Source organism: Monodelphis domestica, chromosome 1, assembly GCF_027887165.1.
Source record: "Monodelphis domestica isolate mMonDom1 chromosome 1, mMonDom1.pri, whole genome shotgun sequence".
Lineage (NCBI taxonomy): Eukaryota > Metazoa > Chordata > Mammalia > Didelphimorphia > Didelphidae > Monodelphis > Monodelphis domestica.
This window is the reverse complement of record NC_077227.1, coordinates 612,631,906-612,659,123: the sequence shown is the minus strand read 5'-3', so window position 1 is coordinate 612,659,123 and position 27,218 is coordinate 612,631,906. Positions and strand designations below refer to the sequence as shown.

General features: G+C 35.7%; 1 protein-coding gene across 2 annotated transcripts in view; it reads left to right on the top strand.

Annotated features, from left to right (window-relative positions):
- Nucleotides 1–27,218, top strand: part of SLC24A3 (solute carrier family 24 member 3) — a 762,044-nt gene that overhangs the window by 219,760 nt on the left and 515,066 nt on the right. The window lies entirely within an intron of this gene.

Sequence of the window (27,218 nt, the reverse complement as noted above, 5' to 3'; positions counted from 1 at the left end):
GCTAATAATCAGTCTTAGAAAGTTATTCATAGGATAAACAATGCTACCATATTGGAATTCATCTACAAGCAGATCTTAGGCAGAAGGAAAAGAGATAATTAATATGGATAAGTTTTAGTACCAACTCACTTCCAAGAAAAAGCTCTGACTCCAATTACCTTTTAACTGTCATGTTTTTTAAATGGGTCATTCTTTGTCCTTTTTCTTTAGGTACACATCTCTTGTAGCAGCTCTGTGTATTTTCCAATTCATTTTTCCAATAATTTCCTTGACACTGATGTGCCCACCTTGACCAAAATACAACAGAAAGATAAATTATATTTTTGAGGAAATTATAAAAGATGGAGACAAAGAACTCTACACCAAAATAATTACTGGCAATTGTGTGCAAGCCTAGCTCAGATTCATCCCTACAGCTGATGATATAGGAGGGATATAGTTACCCAAGGGGGACAGCCAACATTAGCCTCAGAGGTTTCCCACTTCACAATTTACTCTTGTCCTACTGATGGACTTGCCCAAGTTAAGAAAACAATATAATTGTAATGAATTAAAAAAAATGTAATTGGAATGGGAAAAAAAAGATGAGGCCAATCAATGTAAGAATCATAAACAGTTCAAATAGAGAACATGTAAGGAATTGGATTGGGAAAGAGCAGATATTTACCCACTAAGTGTTCCCTTTGGCTTTTTTCTGGTGCCTCATTTTGACATATGACTTGTAGCATATAACTCTTAAAGCATTTAGCTGTGGTTTTCCTTGTATTTTTCTGTTCTTTATAAATACCATGCAAAAGGTTATTCTTCATGTCTATGCCACAGTTGTTTAGAGAACTTACCACTTAAGTGAATGATGAAGTTGTTCTGTATACTAAGCTTTGGTTCAAACCTAAAGAGATTTTATAGCCAAGACATTTTCCTGAGAATTTCTGTGTAGCCACCTTTCTTCCATACCCATTAACTGTGAAGATCTTTTTCTAAAATGAATGGGGGAGTTTTACTGTCTCAAAGCAAGTGGACTCATCCCTGTCAACTCTATCCTCTGGTTCTGTTCTAAAGGAAACTTATGCCAAAGGGCAAAAAGTGAAAGGTGCTTGCAGTTGCCAATATCATTATTTTTCTGTCAGTGTTTGGTTTGATTTTTCTGGTGTTCCAACATTTCCCTTTCTACTAGTCAGCCCCTGAAGTGAGAGATAGCTCTTCAAGTGGAACTGGGAGCTTTGGGTCCTGTTTCTACTGAGAAGGGGTTGTAAAACTTAAGTAAATCTATTTATTCCTCTGAGATTCAATTATGTTTTACCAATAAGAAAGCAAATATTGAACTAAATGATTTTGAAGATCCCTTATAGCTCTAAATTTCAATCTTAATTCCAGATTTAGTTGTGATATACTGGTGCTATTAAGTTTCCAAAATATTTTCCTTACCTTAAAATTGTCATTTATTCCTCACAACAACCATATTCCATTGGTGATTCTTGGCATTATTATTCTCATTATTTCAGGTAAGAAAACCGAGAACAAAGATTTGAAGTGACTTGTTCAAAGTCACACAGGTAGGACCCAAAGTCACAGACTTTGACTCTGAACTCATTCCATTGCCCTGGCCTTCTCACCTTTCCTCGTCCTCTTCCTTTTTGTCTGCCCACTGGTTTTGCATCTAAGGAACAACCCTTTTGTACAGTTCTTCAGTTGTGAGCCTGTTTAAATGGAAGTGACTTCCTAAGTCTGATTCTCTCTTAGGAGTAGTCCAGTTAAGCAAACTTCAGACAGAGAGTTATCTTCTCTAATTCACAGGCAAGGTTATATGCTTTTGAGTTCAACCTCCTTGTCCAATGACTGAAAAAAGAATTTCTCTCAGGCATAGTGCAAGAGATGAGGATGAGATGGGTCCAGGGTCAGAAAGTTTCTAGGTTTTAAGTATTGGGAAGGCATAAGGAGCTCAGATTGACCATAGACTCCATGACTATAGATAATTATTATGGAAAGTACAATAAATTGTGTGAAAGAGAGGTAGTGCTATATAAAGCACCATGACATGTGTAGTAAATCATGTGAATTTTTCTGCTTCTTCATGATTCTTGGGGGGAAAAAATTCTTGCTGTGCAAGCTAACAAGGTTTTTATCTCGTCCCTTGCATTTGCTATCAGCCTGGACTTTACTCAACCAAGTACTCCTGCTTTCTTCATTTTCATCTTTTCTTAAAGCAAAAGTGACTGATAGGATTCTGACAGGAGCCGAAAGCCTGTGCTGTGACCTCTTTTGAGAATTATTGTTGGTGGAGCTTCAAACTCAAATGATCTGATGGTCCTCAGAAGCTGGGAGCTTGACTCTTTGACACTTGTCCTTCCTTGATGGATGCACATTCTTGGTTCAAGCTTCAGGGATTTGGCATTTAAGACCTTTGACCACCTCCTCCAGTTTATTTGGAAGTTTGTGAAAGAAAAAGGAACATCAGAGATAACCATTGAATTTATTTTTGGAAGCAGAAAAAGATAAACTGAAGTTTGCTGTAGTAGGAGAAGGAATAAATGAAAGTGTAGCCAGATCTAAGAGGGATCTTAAAAATTGGGGAGAGAACTCCTAATTGTACAGTGCTTCATTGCCCAGTGTTAACAGAAGGAATATCAGGGAGGTACCCAGCACAGTACTGTTTGAAAGATTTAAAAGGGCTACATTATGGTTTTGAGTGAATCCATTAGGGCCACCATACATTGACTTTTCCTAAAGAACCCAGAATCTCATAGAATGTTGTCATGGAGGATAAGCTCCAGTAAGCTACAACAGTTTTATAACATGGAATTTTTTAACTTATTTTTATAGGTGTGTGTAAATATGTGTGAACTATATTTCAGTATAATTGCTTTCCTTTATAATCCTGGGTATTTTATTTTAGGAATTCAAAAACATTCTGAGAAGTTTCCCATAGGCTTCACTAGATACTTGAAAGCGGTACAAGTCATAGAAAGGAGTTTAAAACTCCTATTCTATATCAATGTTAGCAAGACTTTTCTTTGATATAAAAAGTATTCCAGTTGGTATAATCTAAAAATCATTTTGATAGCTGATTAAGCACAAAGAAAAACAGATACTCTACAAGAAAGTGTAGTCATCATGGACAGCCAACCCTAGGTTTTTCAGAAATGAATTATCCAATTGTTCCCTTGGTTCCTTTACTTGCTTCTTGTCTCATAACTTTAAGGACCATCAGTTCTAGTTAGAGCATCTACCAGAACATAAGAAAGGAGTAGAGGAAAGGAAAGTTAATCAGTCACCTGGTCTGCTTGTTTGAAGTTCTAACTAAGTATTAACATAATTTAATGTAAAGATTGGGTAGGAAAAGGAATTGAAACTCCCAAAGAATAGATACTTTTAAGTGACATTTGAATTTTGTTTTGTTTTTGCTATGTTTGTAGTCCATTATCAAGCAAAATTGATAGCCAACTACACTTACAGCCATGCTGAAAGAGGAGTATGTGCCCATTATATCAAGAATTACAGAAAGGAAGCCAAAGGAAGAGAAAAACTCCCAAACGAGAGGGGTTCTGGTTTTCTGAAAGATCACTGAGACTTTTTAAAAATAGTTACCAACACTCCATGAGAGCTTGGATGCAATCCTGCCTCCTTTAATACTACTCAAAGTTGCCTCCATTTATTTTAGATAAAAACTTACTCAAAACGGACTCCCAGCTCAGTACATCCATGTCTGAGCTGGCTTTGAGACAGAGGAACCTGTGTTCCTAATTATGACTGAATGAAAAGTTCTGGAGGTGAGTGGAGACTTGGGAGAGGCTGGCCAGGCGGAGCTGTCATTAGTGTTCAGTGGATTGTCAAAAAAAGTGGAGATAATTGCATTAAGATCACCAGGTGCAGTGGTTGAAAAATAACCCTGGGTGCTAATTAGACAGTTGGACTTCATTGCCCAGTGTTAACAGAAGGAATATCAGGGAGGTATCCAGCGCAGTGCTGTTTGAAAGATTTGAAAGGGCTACATTGATGGTCTTGAATGAACCCATTAGGACCACCTGTTTGTGATGTAGATAGAGACTTCCTAAAGTACCCAGAGTTCTCATAGAATGTTGTCATGAAGGATAAGCTCCAGTTTTTGTTTGCTTGAATCCCTGTGCCATGTATCAAGAATAATTTCCCAAATCTGTGCTGAGAGGTTCTATGTTACAGGTACATGCATGCCCACATACCCTGCTACACAAAAAAGCACATACCTGCAGGTAAAAATATCCAACCATAGTCTTTGCCGTTTCAAGGACCAAAGAACTCATGGCTATCAACATTGGGGGAGTGGTTATTTTGTCTTTATTCTGATAAAAGAATAAATTGGCATCTTTAGAAACCCAAGAAGTGTCTGGGAAAACTAGTTATTTCTCATGGAAAATTTTGTGTGAAAATTGTGAAAATGACTGCTATCACAATGAAATCCAAGGACATTAATGCAGTTTTGGAAAGATTTTTTTTATCAACAAAATGGAATTTATGTTTATATTTATATTTGTTTATATATACTTATAATTTTATATATGTACATATATAAATTTATACATATATATATAGTGTAGACTCTCTAACATTTCTGTATTATACAAAGGAAGACTCAAGCTTCTTGCCTGTGTGAGGAGTGATTTCCAGAACTGAATATGGTCCTTAGATCCTTAGATCTATTTAGATACTGAGTAACCCATAGAAAAATAACAAAGGGAATGGTAACTGGCTAGAAGCTGGTTGGTAAGGAAAATGGAGAAGGGCTGGGGTTATCCATGTGAGGCATTCACCAGGAGAATCATAGAATTAATTTATTTTTTAGTTGGTTATCCGTTAACAACACTGAAAGCAACATTTTAAAGATTTCTAACCTTAGAACTGACCTTAGTCAGTTGCTGGTGCTTTTGTGGGACAGTGGGTCTGGAATCAAGAAGACCTGTGTTCAAATTCAACCTAAATGTTGTGTGTCTTTGGGCAAGTCATATATTCTTTTTTGACTCAGTTTTCTTAACGATAAAAAAGGGATAAGAATACCACCTACATCCCAGGGCTATTTGGAAGATAAAATGAGATAATATTTTTAGTGTTTACACAGTATCTGGCCTATAAAGTGCTATATAAATGCTAGCCATTGTTATTATTGTTCATTCTCATGGACAAGAAAGGAGATTGTTACACTATCTAGTGAGGGGTGTGTTCTAGAACCAAGACTGGTTATTCTAGTTTGGATTTAGTTTTCTTCTGCTGCTGCTCAACAATGGGAATACTGTAGACTTTAGAGAAAATTAAAACCTTGTTGTTCTGAACTCAAAGTACAAAAGAGCAAGATTATTTAGAGCATTATTTTTGAATTATAAAGGAAAAATGCCAAAAGATCTCACCTATATTTTGGTAGGTGAACATCATTTCTCTTGTTAACCATGAGCTTTTCCTCCATAAGTTTCAGGATTATGGAGACTTTCCTAAAAGTTTAATCATTTCCATAATAGGAAATAAAATCAGATAATTTTGTAAATGTATAATGGTTCAAGTTGATGATGAATTTAACAATATGGAAACCAGAATTTTTGCTTAGAACCAAGGATAACTAGGGCTACATTTTTCTATAGTCAGTTTTGAATTTGTATAGGGATAAAATTGTATTTCTTCTCTTATGCACCTTGGAAAATGAGTGATGAAGGATCTCAGAAGATATTGTTATGAAACAGAATGCTCCCCATAATTAGTTTTCCCTATTTTTGATTCATTTTTCTTCATAAATCTATTCTCTCTTCCCATTACTACTAGTATATCAGTTTATTGGTAATAGGGATTTTATGACTTTTATAATGAAAAAGTGTGATCAATATCCATTTCTCAAAAGCCAGTAAAGCAGAAACTTGCTCTGCTTTAACTACTTGTATGTGAGCTAATTATAAAAATTGGACTAATTGGAGTGAGAATTTTGGAGAATTTCCTCATTTATGATAGATTTTTGCTCTGTAGCATTATGTCCAAATGACCCTCTACAGGTGAAACCTAACAGCTGAAAAAAATGTAAAAGTATACCATTTTAAAGAAACTTCAGAAAACTGTACATTTAAACGAGGAAGGAACTTTAGAGAAAAATCTAGCCTAGGCTCTTCAATTTCAAGATCCAGTGATATATTTCTCTATCTAGTAGCATTTTACTCTTCTGTAAATATTTTTCACACAGAGAAAAATGCAATGTAGTACAAAAAACAGCATAGGAATTGGAATTAGAACATGGAGATTTAAACCCCACTTCTTCTTTTCAAGCCATTTGTGTGATCTTGGGTAAATCAATTGACTTCTGTGGTCTTTAGTCTCTTGATCTATAAAATGAAGGGTTTGAAAGTAAGTGACTTTTAAGGACACTCCCCAATCTAAATCTCAGATCCTATGATTGTTTGTCAGTTGTGTTGAACTGTAATACCACTTGGGGTTTTCTTGGCAAAGATACTGGAAGAGTTTGTCATTTCTCCAGCTCATTTTACAGATGAGAAAACTGAGGCAAACAGGGTTACACTACTAGTACATATCCGAGGCCAGATTTGAACTCAGGAAGATGAGTCTTAATGACCTCAGGCCTCATATAGCACTCTCTCCACTACATCACCAAGCAGCCTACCTATATTTGTAGACTGAGACTAAAGTATTCTCGTAACTTCCACTCTAGTTAGTACATTCTCCTGAAATTTCTCTGTGGTTTTCTGTATATAACTTGTGTTCTCATGCTTGTATCTATGTCGTCTTCTCCAAAGCTCTTTAATGGCCAACCCAATTTAATTTCCCCTTCCCCTTTCCCATCCCCAGTGATTAGCACAGTGCTTTGTAAATGTATATTCAGTTGGATTGAGTTGTATCTGACTGTGGTGTTCATTTAGCTATTTTTTACATCTAACTAAAAATAAGATGGACAAGATGTCTGGCATTATCCCTAGTCATGTCTGTATACTGAGGCAGTTTCCCCTTTTCTGTGCCAGTCTAGCCATTTTTGCCTATATTTTAATTCAGTATTAACTCCCTTAGTCCATCACAAGGTCTTCCACAGGGAGGAGAAATGGAACCACAGAATATAGCATACAGAACTTTGGCAAAAAGCAATTGGTATCAGTTTCAATTTTCTGTATTTTTTCTTCTCATATCTAATTCCTACTTCCAGCAACTTCAATCTAGAGACTATAGCTATCCAAGTGTAGGGTAAGGCTTCCCAGAAGAAATGAGCCATGGGTTTTTATCCATTTATAGTATTCTACTCTATCCATTCAGACAGTTTTTAAAAGCAAGCAAATTCACATTTCTTTAACAACATGGTGACTAGTGGAAAAAATAGCCATTTTGTTTGATATGGGAAATAGAAATAAGGAATGGGATTTGACATACCAAAATCTCAGTTGAAGGAAATCTGTCTTTTTGTGAAATGGAGCCAGTCCACTGACATTTGAAATTTCTTCTGTTTATTCGATTGATCATGTTCTATAATTGGTCATGAATCATTTGGGGTCTGAACTTTCAGTAAAGCTATCAACCAATTATGTAATGCATTACATATAACAAGTTCTTTAAATGTAGTTGAATTGGTACATTTGGGCACCATTCATTTAAATGCAGATGAAAATATTGTTTTATGTGTGATGAAAAATTGAAGGCATTAGTTGCTAAATTAAAGCAATATTTGTATATGTATTTACAAAGATGTACCATATGAATACATAGGAATGATCTCCCGAACAAGAATGTGGTTAAGTATGGCAAGAATTATTATGGACAAGTAATTTGTCCACCTATTGATACTATAGGGAAAAAATGGATCTTTTCAACAAATATTAAAGTGACTACTATGTGCCAGATACTATATTAAGTGCAGAAGAGGACAGGGCTTGGCAGTGAAGCAGGTGGCATTATCGCTATCCTTAAGAAGCTCATACTGTAGTAGGGATGACCAAATACCTGGTTATGGATCCATCAGACCTTGACTGCATTTATGAATCAAGGAACAATTGAACTCCTGACCTGAACCTTAAAAGAATGAAGAAAAGTGATTCTAAAATAATTTAAATGAAAAGAATGAGAATTAATTCTACCCTGATAATTTAGAATGTTTAGAATGAAATAACTCTTATTTTTAAAAAGCTAATAAAGCTTTTATTAGTGGATATTTGGGGACCTCTGACTTATAGAATGACTGACACTGAACTCAGCTTTTTTTTCTTGAAATGTATTAACCAGCTGATGTACCAGGAGTAATAAACATCTCCTTCTTGCCTCTATTAGCCTAAGTTAGCATAGAAATGTCAGAAAAAAATTGAGATAGGATCATCAACATGAATGAATTCCAAAAGAAAAAAGAATTGGTTGGTAGGTGGTACAGGATAGTTCTCTGGACTTGGAGTCAGTTTGGAGTTCAAATCCTGCCTCAAAACACTTACTATTTGATTCCAGGCAAATCACTTAGCTTCTTTCAGGATTATTTTCATCATTTATAAAATGACAGGGTTTGAACTTGATGGCTCCTGAGGTCCTTTTTATTTCCTCTTTTCACTTACAAATATCTTTGCCTCTCATCCTACCCTAAGTTCCCTCTGCCCCACCCCCATCCCTGCAAATTACTCTGTGAGTCTTCATGGCATATATAAGGAAGTTGAAAAGAAGAGAGAGGAACTCTTTCCTTTGACACCCCCATTCCATCCCACCCCCACTTCTAAGCTAGCAATGCTTCTAGCTGCTTTAATATAGTTCACTGATCTGTTAGCTGCAGCATAGCAGTCAGGCAAGCAACTCTATGGCAAGCCTGCCAAAATGCACACATGAAACTATGGCAAGATTATGGTGGCCAACTTTGCCAAAACATATTTCCCATACTTTACTGTCAGACTTCTTGAAAAAAGGGGAGAAGGGAAACAAATTCTTCATAAGGCTCCAAGCCTGACTCTCTGAGTGCCAGTAATAAAGTCACCCAACCTAATTTGAATGAATTGATTTATCCTCTTTGGCAGCGCTGATCATCCCCATCCCATGAGGTTGGCCTATAAATGGGAGGTAATCATGATGATATTCATATTTCACTGGATGTTGCTTGGCTAATTCACTCCATTTTCCATGAGATTATCACTTCAGACAGCTGGTATTCAATTCCTGGTCTTGAATTTTTCATTTAACCCCCGACTTCAGTAGGGAAATCTGGTTCCTTTCTAAATGTAGGAAAGTTGTCCAGAAAGGGAACGGGAGGGGAACAATCTATTCTTTGACATAATTCTGATCCTGTTCTGTACAATAACATGTCTGTCCTGGGAGAAGAAAATCATGTATCCATGTGAAGATATCTCAAAGTGTATTCAAGGAGCAACATTCATAAATAAATTCCTATATGACTCTCATTTGTGACTGATTTTTTTCCTAAGAAAAACAAAAATAATCATGATTGCTGGCTTAATCATTCTAGCCAAGTCACAACTTCTTTGTATTTCAGTCCCTGTGGACCTATGTACTAAGTCATAGGCAGGTTGCAATCCTTCCTGTGTTTCTTATTTCCCCATTTGTTCCACAGCAGACCTGTGAAATAAGTATTAATAGTATTGCTATTTCCAATTTATAGATGAAGAAACTGAGAAGTAGGTAAGTAAAGTGATTTGCCCAGAGTCATATAGCTATTATTTATCAGAGGCAGAACATGAACCCACATCTCTACTGATAAAATCAGTACACTACTACTCAGGAGAGACATTAGTTCAAATCTCACCTCTGTCACTTACTATCAATATGATCTTAGACAAGTTAATTAGATTATATAAGCTTATTGAACACAGATTTCCTCATATGAATATCTTGAGGTTTAAATGATTAATTCAAATGAAATGCTTTTGAAATTTAAGGTGCCATATAAATAGTCCCGTATTATTATTACTCTGGTAAACAAGCTATAAACATGGTTAGGTTTGTTGAACTGAATTCAGATCAACTCCATGAACTCAATGACCATTTCTGTCTTCCAAGGAAAATATGCTATTTTAGAACAATATATATTGAACTTTTTTGCATGTCTCAAGACCCTTCTTTGTCTGTTCTTCCTCTCCCTTTCTTGCTACAAAATACTAATGCTTAACAATAGTGCTTTCAGCTTGACAAAGAGGCTTCACAGGTAATCTCTTATTTGATTTGCATAGGATTTTTTTTTATTCTAAAAACTATTATGAGCTCCCTAGGGATCTATGTTTGCTTGCATGTTATTTTAACATTTTTATCTGTGACTTGGATGAAGGCAGAGGTGACTTGCTTCTCCACTGGGCAGGTGACACAAAGCTGAGATGGGCAGCTAACACCCTGACTGACAGAGTCGAGTTTCGAGGAGATATCCATATGCTAAATCATTGGGCTTAATCAAATTAGATGATATATTCAAGGAACTGTATAAAAGGAGGAGATAAGGATAAGCAGGAGAAAATAAGATGGTGGGAAACACATAGTATTCATAACTGTGAATGTGAATGAGATGAATTCAACCGTAAAATGATCCAGACAACAGCAAGGGACTCATGATGACAAAGGATATACACTGCCAAAGAAGGAACAGACAGAATCTGAAATGCATATTGAAAAATGCTATTCCTCACTTATTTTTGCCATGAATTCTTTTCTAGTGTAAGCAATATGTGTCTTGTTTTACAGCATGATGAACAGGGAAATATGTATTATATGATAATATATGTACAGGCTATATCATATTACCTGTCTTCTTGTGGAGGGTAGAGGGAGGGGAAAGGGAAAAAAAGAATGAGACATGGGTTTTTAGATACAGCTAATGTGAGAATTGTTTCTCTTGGATAAGCAGGTTTATTGTAATTTTTTACATATATCTAACAAATCATATGCAGTATATTATTCTTATGTTTATATTATATAGCAAAAAAAACAAAACAGAAGAGATTAGAAGAGTAGATTATAAGCCAGAATCACAATATTTTGTCTACAAGAAACACATTTAAATCAGGGAGACACACACAGAGTAAAGGTAAAGGAATGGAACAGATTCTACTATGCTTCAGCCAAAGTTAAAATAGTATTATGATCTCAGACTGATTGTAATGGAATACTATTGCTCCATAAGAAATAACAAACAAGATGTTCCCAAAATGCAAAACAAAGTGAGCATAAACAGGAGAACGTTGTACACAGTGATAGCAATAAAGTACAATGATCAACTGTGAATGACTAAACTATAATAGGGATCCAGGACATCTCCTAGGGACCCATGATGAAAAAGGCTATCCATTGCTAAAGAAGGAATTGACAGAGTCTGAATGCGGATTGGAGCATGGCATCTTTCACATTATTTACTCCATGAATTTTTTTCTAGTGTAAATTATAGGGTCTTCTTTCACAGCATGATGAACTTGGAAATATGTATTGTATAATAACACATGTACGACCTATATCATATTACCTGCCATCTTGGGGAAAGGGAGGGGTAGGAGGGAGGAAAAGAACATGAATTGTAAAATGTCAGAAAACAATTATTGAAGATTTAAAGAAAAAAGGCACTATGCAAATACTAATTTACATTAAGATAACATTTAATACTGTTAAATAATAATATTTATACTACACTTAAGATTTTGCACAATAATTTACAAATAATATCTAATTTTATTTTAATACTACTCTCATTATTATATATTATATTAGCATATATGTGCTATTATTAGTCCCATTTTAGAGATGAGGAAACTGAAGGAGATAATAATTAAGTGGTTTGTCCAGGATCACCAAATTAATAAGCATTGGAGTAAGATTTGAACACTGGTTTTCTTGACTCTAGACCCAATGCTCTCTCCACTTTGCCTACAATTGCATTCAGTAAACATTTTAAAAAAAGAAGATAAAAGTTATATCAGTTCACCTGAACAAGATGTGAGACTTTGAATGAATTGCAAGTGATGTGACTGCTTACAAAAGCCCATTAATTATAATCAATCAATATGTTGATTGGTCAAGGAAGTTTTAAGACTACAGAAATGGGGGTGGGGGGGCAGCTGGGTGGTTCAGTGGATTGAGAACCAAGCCTAAGAATGGAAGGTCCTAGGTCAAATCTGGCCTCAGACACTTTCTAGCTGTATGACCCTGGGTAAGTCACTTAACCCCCATTGCCTAGCCCTTATTGCTGTTCTGCCTTGGAATCAACAATGTATTGATTCTAAGGTGAAAGGTAAGGGTTTTTATACAAAATAAAATAAAATAAACTTTTTAAAAGATTGCAGACATTGGCTGGACATGCTAATATAAAACACACACACACACACACACACACACACACATACACACACACACACACACACACACACACAAACTCTTGAGGTAAAGTGAAGTCAGTCAGTTGGCCCTGGGCATGTCACTTAATCTATCAGACAAAAATTCCTTATCTATAAAATACTTAAAAGGAGAATCAGACTTCCTCCCTTGGATCATTCCTCTTGTTATATTTTTTTAAATACTTCCTGTTTTAACAGAAATTTGGTCATTCTCTATATGCCACCATTAAATCTGAAGATTTTGATTCATTTCAGCTCTTACCTAATAACCTTATCAGGAAACTTCCTTAGGTTTTTTTTTTTTGACACATTGATGCAATTTTAAAAAATTACTTTCTTACATTTTGTGATATAAACTGTCTCCCTCCCTCTCAACTCTCTTCCCAAGATGGCAGGTAATGTGATAGAAGTGGTAAATATCTTAAACAATACATATTTCTACGTTCATCATATTGTGAGAGAAGATGCATATCACTTACACAACAGAAAAATTCATGGAGGGAGTAAAGTAAATAATGATATGTTTCCATGTGCCTTCAGACTGGGTCTGTTCCTTCTGTGGCAGTGGAGAGTCCTTTATTTCATAAGTTCCTTAGAGTTGTCCTAGATCCTAGCATTGCTGAAAATAACTAAATCGTTCACGATTGATCATTGTCTTTATGGCTGTTACTGTGTAAATCATTCTCTTGGTTTAGCTCACTTCATTTTGTGTCACATTATAGAATTCTTTCTAGGGCTTTTTCATGATCATCTTGTTCATAATTTTTTATAATATAATATAATTATCTTATGTTATTTTTAAATTTCTTATGTTCTTATAGAATATTCTTATATGTTTCTTATATTCTTATATTAATAGAATATTTCTTATATTATAATTTTTATGTTTTTTATTTTTATTTTCCTTTTTACACATGATCTCAGCAGTTCTCCTAGTCTACTTCCATTGTTTTGGAAGGTGTGTTCCCTTGATCTTTTAAATTGTGTTCTAGATACATTTTCCAGGTTACATTCTTATATACTAGATACATGACTTCATAGTCCACTTTTTGGTTGCTTCCAATTCAGTAATCTTTATTCTGAGGTGTAATGAAAATTCATTATCCAGCTTATTGTAAACAGGAAGAGGGCAATATTTTAAATAAAATGTTTTCTTTTGTGTTTCTGCATCTAGTATTTTCTCCTCCTTTCATATCTATGTATCTCCTAACCCAGATTTCCATTCTTGCAAACTTCCACAGTTTTAGTCCCATTCCTATAAAGCTCTTTACTCTTTTTTCCAGAAGAACTCCACACCCAGTCTCTTTGTATATAGTAAATTCCATTCCTTATAGAGTCAGTCTTGTTTGTTGTACTAAAGTCACATTTAGTTTCTAATCTCTTAGAGTCTCATAAGCTCTATCTCTATGTTTTATGCTAGCAGTGTTACATGTTCCCACTTAAGAATGTACTATTTTTTATGTGTGTGATTTTATTCATTCCTTTAAGGCTTCCATCTACCTCTTTCTTCTTTTTTCGTCCTTTAACTACTAGGGCTTTATTTTATCTTCTTATTTCAGTCTTTATCTTACTTTCCCCTTACCATATTCTCCCTCCTTTAGGGACAGGTATTCCATGTGCAGTGGATTTGTTATTCCCAATTTCTTTGGTCTAACATGAATTTATTTTTCTGGATGCCCACCATCTGCTTCTTTTCTTTCATTGTAGAAAGGAGACAAAACTGTTTCTTTTAAAGTAAACATCTTCTTTTCAATAGTCATTAAATATTGAGCCTCTAACCAATGGGGATACAGATACAAATAAAAATAATAGCCCCTGCCCTAAAGAAGCTTACAATCTAATTGGGGGCAGGGAGATATCACACAAAAGGAAATAGAAAAGCTGAGGTGTGGAGAGAGAAGGACCCCAGTATGGACCCATGACAAAGAAGTCCAAAGTAATCCAAAAGCAAAGCACTTGGTGGGAAATGAGAAGACTATATTGGGTCCCCTCACTAAATGGAAGTTTTGGAACTTAAGACTCTGCTCTCCAGTTGAAGAGTCCCTTCACAGGGACTGAGAATACTGATGAGATATCAGCATCAAAGGTACTCACTTGTCCTACAAGGCATTTCCTTTTTTTCAGTGTTTTTTGTCATTGTTCCTCTTGCCATCCCTAGTTTTTCTTCTCATTTCCCCCATCCCAACTTAAAATCCATCCTATTTTTCTCCCTGATATGTTTCCAACATCCTCTCCTTTTGCTTTCTTCATCTCTTCTAGCCACAACTGAGATCGTCTCATTCTGAGCCAGATGTTCTGTTGCTACTCTTCTTTCATTCTGAGCTCTTCAATCAGGGACAGTTGTAATTCTTTCTCTCTTCCCCTTCCCTATCCCCCAAGAGGTACTGCTGTGCCCTCTTTTTCTATACCTAAAATACTTTTTATGACTATATGTTGCATACAAATGGACTTTCCCCACATCTACAGCATGGCAGTATCTTGTACTGGCATGAAAAAGACCCAGCAGCTGGGACCCTATAATATGGGGTCATTGATTGAGAGCTGAATGCATTCTCTTCATTTTACACATGAGGAAGAAAAGGCAGGAAGAATTCGGTGACTTTTCCAGGTTCAATACCTAGCAAGCATTATCTCATTTGATCCTCATAACAACCCTGGCAGTAGGTGCTATTATTATCTCCATTTTATAGAAGAGAAAACCAAGGCAATAGGGGCTGACTGTTTGTGCTAACCGTATATGCCCAGAGTATATATCTAGCAAGTATTTTGGGTAGACTTAGGACCCAAATACTCCTGACTCCAAGTCCAATGCCCCATCTCTTCTGCCAAGCTTTCCTCATCCATTAAATGAGAGATTTGGACTAGATAATCTCTTAGGTCCTTTCTAGCAACCTAAACCTAGAAACCTACATTTCTTCTTCACCCCATATTCCTTATGTAAAATTTAAAGCATGCCAGCTACTTTTAGTGGACATGATAATACTATAAAATCCATTCCTATATCTTCCATAATCACTGTTTCCATTCTTAATCACAGCTAACTGAGTTCATGGCCTTGGCTGCTCAGTGGGATCACCACAGTGCTCTCCTCTCAGCATTGCTCATTTTCTTCTGATACAGTCTCCAAAGGAAATGTATTTTCTCTAAAGGCTTGAAACTTATATCAAACATCATACTTCTTGAGATCTGAATTACTAGCAAATATGTCCTTTGGGCTCATTCCAACTGAATTAATAATCAGCATTCCCCACCCCATGTTTCTTACTTTCCTCCTTTGTGGAGTGATTCTAAAAACAAATATTTCTGTAATGAGGTCTTCTTGATGTCTAAGAATTCCCATCAGTTTTCTGATTTTTTCCCTCTTTTTCTCTCTTCCTCTTCTGTAGTCCATATGAAAAATAAAATAGACAAAGCAGCAATATTTGGTTTTGTTCTTTTCTTTTTAAACTTTACTAGTCCTATCCCAGTTGTGGAGAGAACTACATCTGGAGTCAAGAACTTCTGGGTTCAAATCTGAAAGTGAAAAAAGTTATATCGGGATAAAAACAGATTTCTTTTTCTTGGAGGACTTCAAACAAAATATAGATCTAAGAGATCCAACATACAATGTTCCAGAAGTACTCCAGGACTTCTTCCACAACCAGATTAAAATGTAATTAGGAAATGTTTAGCAAAATAAAAATATAATAAAACATAGATAATATTACATTTCAAAACGAAATCCATGTGTGGCCCATAGGGATGTATGGATTAGTGCCCCACTTTTCTATTTCAGTTCGATAACATGGGTCTAGATTATTGTTTTCTCAGATATGTTGAAGAGATGATCTTTCTTAGACACAAGTTAAAAACATAGTTACTGAGATGCCTTCTAATCTGATATCTGTACTCATGTGAATAAATTAATATCCACATTTGGCAATTGAGAAAACTGAGATTGAAGCATGATATAGAGTGATGGATTTGAAGTCAGAGGACCTGAATTTGAATCCTGACTCGACTCCATACTAAATTATCTGTGTGACCTTGAGTAAGTCATTTAATTCAGTTTTTATATCTGTAAAATGAGAGTATTGATTATTACTATATAACCTCTAGGTTCCCTTCCATCTCTAAACCCTGTGATCAGTGATGATTTTAGGAGACATAGAACATAAATGATTTGTCTATAATTACACAAAAATTTAAAATAAAAATCAGATATGTTACACACAAGTATTCTGATTTCCAGCCTTCTTGTCATGCTACTAGGTCATTTTTCCCCTAGTAAATCAGAGTGGTTATTTAGGAATGAGGGGATTTTACATGATATTATTAAGTCTGAGGTACTTTTTTGGGATATAACATCATGAAAAATTTCAGTCTTTTCAATGATATCATCTGACTTTTCATGACCCCTTTTGGGATTTTCTTGTCAAACTTATTAAAGTGATTTGACATTTCATTCTCTAGCTCATTTACAAAGGAGAAACTGAAGCAAACAGAGTTAAGCAACTTGCCTAGGGTCACACAACTAGTAAGTGTTTTAAGTCAAATTTGAACTCAGCTTTTCCTGACTCCAGGCCATACACCTAACTGCCCAAAGTGGTGCAAATACCAGTAAATCAGGAAAGGACTCCTTTTCTCCACCTATTCCTACCTCTCTATCACCAAGATCATGAGGTTTGTGCCCATCATATCTGTCCCAGTTTCTTTTCAGATTCCAACTCTGTTTTAAGGACATATCACTTAACACATCATTTTTCCAATTATATGTAAAAACAATTTCACATTCATTTCCCAAAATTTTGAGTTCCTATCTCTCTCTCTTCTTTTCTTCCTTCCCTTCTCCATATCCCCCTTCTCCCCCCAGAAAATAAGGCAGTAAAAAATTTGGTGTAGGTTACACTTGTTCAGCAATGCAAAACAGATTTCCACATTGGTCAAAGAAGATATTATTTAGAAGAATATGGGATTAAAGACATGGTGGGCATCAGTGTTCTGGGATTTATCCAGGATCAAGGTTAGAGAAAGGAAATAGAGTAGCTAAGCCTGGGAATTAAGACTCATAGCTTGGAGGGAATCTAGAGCCCATTTAACACAATTTCCTCATTTTACAGGTTAAAAAATTGAAACCTGAAATTTGAAAATTGAAAATGATCACAATTAGTAGGGAACAGAGTAGGGTGAGCATATTTCCTCTCTAGGGTTAGTGATATAAACCTTTAAAGTTTAAAAGATCCTCTGGGCTGATTCCTTCACTCGACATCATTTGTTCATTGACTGTAATAGCCTATTAGAAGTTTGAGCTTTGGCATTTATTTTTTTAAATCCTTCTGTAGCTATGGTTCAATTAATCAATAAGCATTTATTAAGCACCTACTTTGTGCCTGGCACTGTGAGGACCCTTTCAATTCAGAGGTTTTGACAAAAGACAAAAATGAAACATTCCATGTCTTCAGGGGTCTTGCCTTCTAATGAGTAACAATAGTCAGTCCTTAAACACTTACCAAACATCTGCTATGTGCCTGACACTGTACTAAATGCTGAAGAGGGAAGGAAAAGGAGAGGGAAAGAAAATGAATCATTTAAACATGGAAAAATATTTAAAATTTAAAAAATGCTTAAGATCAAAAAGAGACAAACGATAGTCCCTGTCCTCAAAGAACTTAAAGTCTCATGAAGGAGATTTGTGGGCACAGCTACCATGATAAACAGGAATTAATTTTTTATTTGAAAATTTTTATTTAATTAATTAATTTTGAATATTTTTCCATGGTTCCATGATTCATGTTCTTTCTCTCCCCTCCTTCAACTCTCTCTCCCGTAGCCAATGAGCAATTCCACTGATAAACAGAAATGAATTAACAGAGGGAAGACACTAGAATTAAGGGAAGTTAGAAAAAGATTCCTCTAGTAAAGAGATTTAAATTTCCTTTAGTTGGGATTTGAAGGGAGTCAGAGAAGCCAGGAGGCAGAGATGAGGTGCAGAGAGATCATGGCAGAGTGAGAAGCTAGAAAAAAAAATGGCTGGAAGAGAGAGGTAGAGTGTCTTAGTCTTGGCACCACCAGGAGGCCAGTGTCATTGCATCAAAGAATAGGTGTTGGAGAATAAAGTGTGAAAAAACTGCAATGTTTTTGGGAGAGTGACTAGATTTTGAAGGGCTTTGCAGCCAAACAGAGGACTTTATCATTGATCCTAGAGTCATATATACACATAGAAGGATGTACTAAAATAAGGGTTTGGAAACTCCTGAATGAGGCAGCTCCTACCATGGCAGCTTGGCACCTTCTCCACAGCATATATTTTTATTTATATATACCTCAAGCGTGGAGAGTTTAAATGGTTAGTCTGGTGTCCTCCAGCCACTATATGTCAAAGGCAAGACTTGAAGGCTTCTTAGCCACGAGGCCAGTTTTCTATCCACTCTTCCATACTATAGTTCATCCCAAAGATAGGCAAATACAAATGATTTGCAAGGCACACACAAGGTAATTTAATTGAGAGGCATGAACAGCTGGTGGGATCAGGAAAGGCCTTTTGTGAGAGATTGAGTTGGCTCTGAACTTTGAAGGAAGCTGGGGATTCTCAGAGGTAGAGGTGAGGAATAAATGTTTTATCTTAGAAAAATATTGAAAGGAAGTGACCTCAAAGAGAACAAGAAATACTCTCCTAAGACTGAGAAGTGAACTATCTTTCTTCCTTGTGGTTGATTTGGTTTCTCCCTCTTTTGTTCACAGACACATTCACCAATATGTTGTGGGGAGAGGAGTTGAGATCTAGGGAAAGCGTTTACTTTTTGGAACCTGCGTTATAGCGATCATTTTGAAGTTATTACAATTAATTTTCTTTCCTTCACTCTCCCTTGCCCTCTTGACCAAGAAAATGACTTATATAATTGTTTGTCAAGGAAAATGTAAAAGAATTTTTTTGCCAAGGAATCATGGGCAGTGATTAAGAGCAAAGAGGCAGAAGAGTCTGGTGTCGGGAATGGCAGAAATTCAAGTCCCATTTTCATCTTTTCTTGGTCTCATGTGAGTTTGGATGCATTTGTTAATGGGTGAGTGCACTTTCCAGATTGTAAATTGCCCTGAAAATGAAGATGAGAATTAAGAGCGAAGGCAAGAAGCTTAAACGATTGTTGGCGGATGTTTGTTTCAATGAGCTTTTTCTAAGTCAGTCCACCCTCCTCTTTAGTGTAGGGCCAGAGACCACAGATTAAGTTGATTAAGAGAGGAGGAATCGGTGATTATCCAAGGCCTACCAAGAAAATCACCCCCTCCTCAACCCGTCTGACCTCATGGCTAAAGAATAATGACTATTACCAACAATAAAGAGGTAATTCGAATGAATGGCATGTTTTACTGGGCCTGAGTGAACACCCTGTGTGTCTACTACATTTATAGAACCAGAGCCAAATCCAGCAAAGACTTCATCCCATGGATGTCAGGTCCTATATACAGGACAAAAGGACCAATGATTGGCTTGAGTCTTTCTCTTGATTTCTTTAGCCTCTGTGATCTGTGCCAGTCATGTTGATACTTGTCTCCTCCATTTGGCTCTAAGCTCCTTAAAGAGCAGAATTATGTCTTTCACTTCATTTCTATCCCATATATCATGGTACTGGGTACCAAGCAAGCTCAACAAATACTTCATTTTTTAGTGTCCTTCCTGTTAGAACATTCAGAAGTACATGAATGAATGAATAAGCCATAGAAGATGAATTTAAGGTATGCCATTCCTGAGTGTGAAAATATAAACCCAACTTATGTCAGAACCTTAGAACTGGAAGGATCCAAAGAAATAGCATAGTCCAGTTCAGACCTGAGCAAGGATCCCTTCTACCTTATTCCAGGTCTCCAGTGAGGGTGATTCTATTGTTTCCCCAGGCAACTCAAGACACAATAATGAAGCTATCACAAACTCCCTGAAATGCAATTAATTTTGGTTGGAAACAATGATAACAAAACAATAACACCATCAACAATAAACTGCAGTGTTATTCTGGGACACGTGAACACAGATCAGGTTTAAACTATAGCAAGGACTGACATTAGGGAGAGCAGCTTGAACAAAAGTGGTCTATCTCTGGGATCACAATTTGTTATTTTTTGTTTGTTTGTTTTGATCTCCATCCCTGGATATAGTAGAAACTAAAATGTTCTCCACAGTTTTGTGATTCAGAAACTCACTGAAAGTAACTTTATAATCTGTAAACATTATTAAACTATATGAGTGAGTTGTTCTTAATACTACAATTATCATCATCATCATCATCATCATCAACCTCATGCTTCTGATTTTTTTTCAGTGAGTTACATATGGAGGTGATCTTGAGACAAATTACTCTCTGGCTTTTATTCTTTGTATTCAATTTTTCATATTCTATTATAAATATAATATTAATAATTATTCATACATAAGTGCACAGTAATGTTATTGTTGTTATAATCACTATTGCCTATTGATCTTTCAGAGAAGAAGGGAGGGAATTAAAATCTGTTTGGGCAAATTTTGCTGCTTTGTGGACTTGAAAAGAGTTTAAAAATGGAGGTCTATTAACCTCACATTTCCTAGAGCATTTTCTTTAAATTTTCTTCAATATCATGATTTCAGAGGTTTCATGCTACAATCACTCTTTCTATCATTCTCCCCTATGACAAATGGCCGCCATTATAAAGGGAACATCACAGGAGACATATGAAATCATTGATCATGGCAGACTTCAATTCTTCCAGACTCTTAGATTTCAGTGATTGTCTAGACCCCCCTGTGTAAGCAAGGCAGAAGATACTCATCTCTGTTCAGGGTATTATGGGGGATTAAGGGGTGACATTTTATGTAAGCTGAAGTCACTCAACCTAAATGTTTTTGAGCCACACTGAGAGTGAACGTGTCCATCCTTCAAAGTGTTAGTGACGTGTTCTGACAAAGTGAGTGTGCCTTATGAACATCAGAGCTGAGTTCTATAAATGGAGATGTGCCTGGAAACCAAAGGGTAATGATTTTGTAAAAAAATATACTTGTACCGTCAAGTTTGATTACCAACTCTATCTGTCAAGACAAGGGTCTCACACTCCCTAGATGATGTCTCGTGGTTAGCATGAAATGTTCTCAGACACCAGCTTTTCACTTACAGTTTTCTCATGAATCTTCATTCTGAGTGACAAGTGTAAGTGTCAAATGTGTGCAAGCCTTTCCCAGATAAAAAGTAATACAAACATTTGGGTCTGTGTCTCAATCAATTGTTCAGGTCCCTATTTGTCATTCCAGTTCTTGTCCCCTCCATACCAGTAGCTACTGAGCCCACTTGAATGCAAAAAGGAGAGAACTTCTTCTTCCTCTCAACTTTTTTTAGACAAACCTAACCTTAGACTTTTGCTTAACTGGTTTTGGCAAGCAGCAGCTAACCATTCCCCCCTCTACACATTTTTAATGAGATTATTAAGATCACTTTAAGGAACTGGTAAATTTTTGTGTAGAGAATAAAAGGATGGGTTGGAGGAAGAGACAGGACACCATATACTTGTCTTAAAGTAAAGGATTTTCATGTGGAAAGGGGATAAACTTGGTCTGAAAGGGAGAAACTCTAGGAATTAGGGGAATTTTCATAGAGGCAAATTTAGATGATTCATGTAAGGAAAAATTTCCTAACAATAATTTACCCTAAAATGGAATGAGCTGCCTTGAGAGGTTGAGTTCCTTTTCTCTGGACGTCTTTACACAAAGACTCATTTGTCAAATAAGTTATAGAAAGGAATTTTTTTTCAGGTATAAGTTAGACCCAATTGCCTCAAATGTCTTTTAGAGCTTTGAAATTCTGTGCTTTTTGTGACAATGTCAACTTACCTTTCTTTTTGGCAGTAAATGGATTTTGTGACAAAGTAGGGTAGAATGATAAGTATCCCCAGGAGCCAATTGCTTGTCCCGGTGATATATGACAAATCATGCAAGGTACCATTTACAGTATAAGAAGAGGATACTGATAATATCCTTAGTTACTTATGAGAATTAGCCTCATAAGTATAAAAGAATGTTTACTTCTCAAGGGATAGTTTACTTGTTCTAATTATTTATGATAGTTATACATTAAAAAAAATAGATCAGATAGTAATTGCCTGTGATACCTCAGTCTTTTAAAACTAAAACATCAGATAAGGAAAAAACAAACACCACCAACCTTGAATAGAAAAGACCACCATCTTGGATTTTTAAAATTGTTTTAATCCCTTTATTGGAACTGAAACACAACCAGGATCAGCATCCTTTTGTCTCTACTCTCTTAGCACTAGCCAGCCTAGACCAAATGTTTTGCTTGGCCTTTCTGAGGGTGTGAGCTTTTCAGCTTGATAGAGTATAATGCTTTTTGACACTCTGATTCTATGGGATCATATGGTGTGTAAAAACCTTGCAGTTGTGTCAAGTGGACATAATTAGCACTGGAAAAGCCTATCCTAAGGCAAAGTCCCATATGACTCCTTTTCAGTTTTACCCTCATTCTCCCACTCAATATATCTTCCTGCTCTTTTAATCCAGATATGGAGAACAAATTCTGCCTGAAGAGACACTTGTGTGGCATTTGTTAGTACTGTCTAAATGGTCCTGAAATTAGAATGGAATTTGTCCCCTTAGGGTAGTTGCATGGAAATAACCATTATCATTAGGAGAAAATATTAGATATCTCATACACATGTTGATGGGCTTAGGAGTGTAGTATGTGTATTTCAATTGGACTCAGTGGAATGAATGTTTTCAGCTCATTTTAACCTCATTTCAAAATTCATCTCATTCCCTGTCATGTTTCATACACTCTTAATGTATAAACCTTCAGCTATTAAATCATTCACTATTGTTGCTCATAAACAAAGCTTCTTCAAGTTGTATTACTTTCTCAGTGTCTGAATGATTTGTTTTTAATCATAACCAGTTAGGTTCTCGCCAAAATGTATGAAATAATTTCAGGCGAGAGGGATATCTTGAAGCCTGGCCCTCAAATAAAGATAAAGTATTATTTGGAAATCAGAAGAATTGGAAAGAAAACAGAAGACTAATCTAGAGAACCAAGCCATACTTTCAAGAAGCCAAAAAGTTTGTCAGAAACAGATACTTTAAAGAATATTGTACAATACTCGGTTTCATATCATACTTAGTTTTCATTTTAGGAAAAATGCCTTGATTTTTCCTCTTTTGTTTATTGGATGTGGGTCAATCAAAATTTACCTTGATAATCTTAAGCCTTTTCAAAATGTGGATAATCACCAAAGATGATATGTGGTTAAAAAGAAATGTCTGAATTAACCAAAGAAGTAATATTGGATCAAATTTTTAATATTTAGCGTTCAGTGAAGGCTATGACAAATTAAATTGTAAAAATTTCTTCTAAAACTATAAAGCATTTATTTCCTCTCTATCCCATCCCCTTAAATAAAAAGTAAAGCATAATAAAACAAAAATAAAATTATTTTAACAAATATACATAGTTAAGTAAATAAAACTTTAACATTGTTGCATCCTAAAATGTGGGTCTCATTTTTCCTATTTTAGTATATCGCCTTCTTTCAAGAGGTACATGGCATTCTTCTCCTTCAGTACTCTATAATCAAAGTCAATTATTGTATAATTACATCAATTAGATTTTTTGTCTTTCAAAGGTTATTGCTTTATAGTGTTATTATTACAATATAAATTGTTCTTCTGACTTTGCTCACTGCTCTCTACATCAATTTATACAAGTCTTCTTAGATTTCTCTGAAATAATTCAATTTGTTGTTTTTTCTTATAGCTCAACAGTTTTCAATTACATGTACACACACTGTAATTTGTTCAGCTATTATGCATTTATGGGTACCCCCTTAGTTTCCAGTTTTTCACCTCTCCAAAAAGAGCTGTTTTAAGTGTTTTTTTTTTTTGTTACATGTAAGGCTTTTTCCTCTTTCATTGATCTCTTTGGAATATAGGACTACTAATGTTATTGCTGGGTCAAATAAGATCAAATGTAGAGTTTAATAATAACTGGAGCAAAGTTCCCAAATGCTTTCTAGAAGGTCTGGATCAATTCAAAGCTCCACCACCAATAGTAAAATAGAGTACCAGTTAGCCTTTAGCCCCTGTGACATTTGTCATTTTCTTTTTTTGCCAACTTTGCCAATCTGATGGGTCTAAAAGCCAAAAAATAATGCAGATATTTCTTCTCTCCCTCCTCCCAGTAGAATATGAGCTTCTTTTGGGGAGAAAAGTTTCTGTCTTTGTATCAATAGAACCATGCACATTATAAGTGCTATTAAGTATTTATGAAAATATTAGCTGAATTGAGGTTTGATCCTATCTTGCCTCTCTCTTTACCAGTCATGAAAAATCCCATATTCTAAGCAACAGGAGAGTATTTTGTAAGGTTTTTGTTGGTTTTGTTGTTATTTTAAAGGGAGACATACATTCAAATTCAGAATTAATGCAACAAGATATGGTCATTAAAAGGGAATAATGAATATAATATGAATATGTTATATATAACATTATATATAATGAATATAATATGAATATGAGTATGAATATAATACATATTTCATATGCTCATATCCATATCCATCCACCCATAATATATAGAAATATGTATGTATATATCCATATCTCCCATATATACATCCATACATACATATACAGGCATATATTTTGTTCTTATTCACTCATTTCAGTTGTATCTGACTTTTTATGACCCCATGAAGAGTTTTCTTGACAAAGATATTGAAATGGTTAGCCAGTTCCTTTTCCAGTTCATTTTATAGATGAGAAAACTGAGGAAAACAGGGTTAACTGACTTCCCCAGGATCACATTGCTGGTAAGGGTCTAAGGCTGTATTTGAACTCAGGTCTTCCTACCCACTGAACCTCCTAGCTGCCCCCCATATATAAATATATACATTATACACATATGTATGTATATAGACACATATATGTGCATATGCATACCAATGTACCCAGTCCCACTTGGCCATCTCAAATTTTTGATTCACCCATGTTGGTTCTCCAGACAAAGCTCATTGATCTATTCTTAGGTTTATTCTGGCAAATAAGGGGGTCTGTTCCCAGGCTTCTGTTATGACACTGTGCTCTGTGATCACTTTGTCTAATCTCACTTCCTTCCTTGAGGTTTTAATAAGGAATACTATTATCCATGACCACATGAATCTCAGGATTTGTATAGTTGACCTTTCAAAGTCCCTAATCCATTCTTTTATTTCTAATAAATGATGAAGGTCCAAGATAAGTTCCTAAGGTTCTGCCTCGATTTTTAAAAAGCTAAAAAGGCTGCTTGGAAATTACAGAATGGTCAATTTAATATTGATACCTGGCAGAATAATAAAACAAGTAACCCAGCCTAATTACTGTTGGTCCTGATCAAGAGGAAACAGTGAATAGTCTCCCTGAGCTCTCACCTTGAAATAAAATAAAATAAAATAAAATAAAATAAAATAAAAGCATCACATTTGGTCCAGCCTTCTGATGATGAAGGTAGAGGATAGCCTGAGCAAAAGCACAGCACATAAGATGAAATACTGAGTTCTGGGAATATCAAGTAGGCCAGTTTGTTGGGCATCAGAGGAGGATTTTAGTAGAGTTGAAAACTAATCACAAAGGCATTAAGTCCAGCTGTGCCTCTGAGGTGACTTATTAATTTAATCTAAGAAAGACTGCAGACTGAAGGAAGTGCTGAATATTACACTATGGGTCCCTGTCTGAGAACTAAAAGTACTTTCCTATAGGGATGAGGAAAAAATTGTCTCGTGTCACCTGAACTGGGAGAAATTATAGTGGCTCACAGCTGAAAGAGAACCTAGATAGAAATGATCCAAGGCTTTCATTTTTCAGATGAGAAAATTGAGCCTAGAAAGCCTAAAGTTCACTTTCCTCTAGTCTCACCCCTAGTTATTGCAACACTTTAAACCAGAACCCAAGTCCCCTGGCTCTCAACCCGTTGTTCCTGTCCCATACCACATTGCCCTCCCTTGATCGCTCCAATTTTCAAGGATGCTTTCATAGAGGATAATTTATCCTCTGTTCCCTAAAAGGTACCTTAGAGGTCATTGTCAGTGATGGAGTAAGTCAGGCTTACATGCGCCAATGATATGACTCACTGTGACATTTGTTATGGACTCAGGACTTTGTAGTTGTGAGGATAAAGATATTTTTAAAAATTCCTTGACTATATACCATTGGTGGCATAACCAGAAGTGAAAAACAGATGAAAATTAGCAGTCCTATCTTATAATTGTAAGAGCAGTGGGAGTCATAATCAAGAAACAGGTACTTTCTTTCCTAAACATTACTTAGACTTTCAAGGAGATGCCTTTATTTAACTACAATTCTTTCTTTTTTCTTACACAATCCTCCTACTCCTACTTTTATTACTTTCAGTCATTGAATATTCATTCATTCAATCTGTTTATAGAACCTACTATGTGGGTTTTTGTTAAGTCAATTTAGGCTTGAAATCAAGTAAATAAACTTGGAGAGTAAAAGCAGAGCCAAAAAGAGAGAAAGCACGAACTTTGGGTTCAGTTCCCCTTGGGAAACAATTAACTATGTTCTGTCTCAAGCCCTAGATTGCACTCAAACCCTGGCCAATCATCTCACAAATGTGTGCCACTAGTCAAACAGAAGACTAAGCCAGAGGATATGGATGACCAAATCAATTAGTGCTGATGGAAAAACCACTCAACAATATGACCTTACTATGGTATATGAGTCACACCAACTAGTGTGTTCAATTTAGTTACAGCTAAATTTTAAGCATCTACTATGTGCAAAGTACTGTGATAGGGGATATAGAAACAAAAAAATAATAACCCCTGTACTTGAGGAGCAAAAAGAAATGATATTATCATGATAAACCCAAATATTTAGTAAGTATCCTGGAAACCAATGTGACAAGACATCTT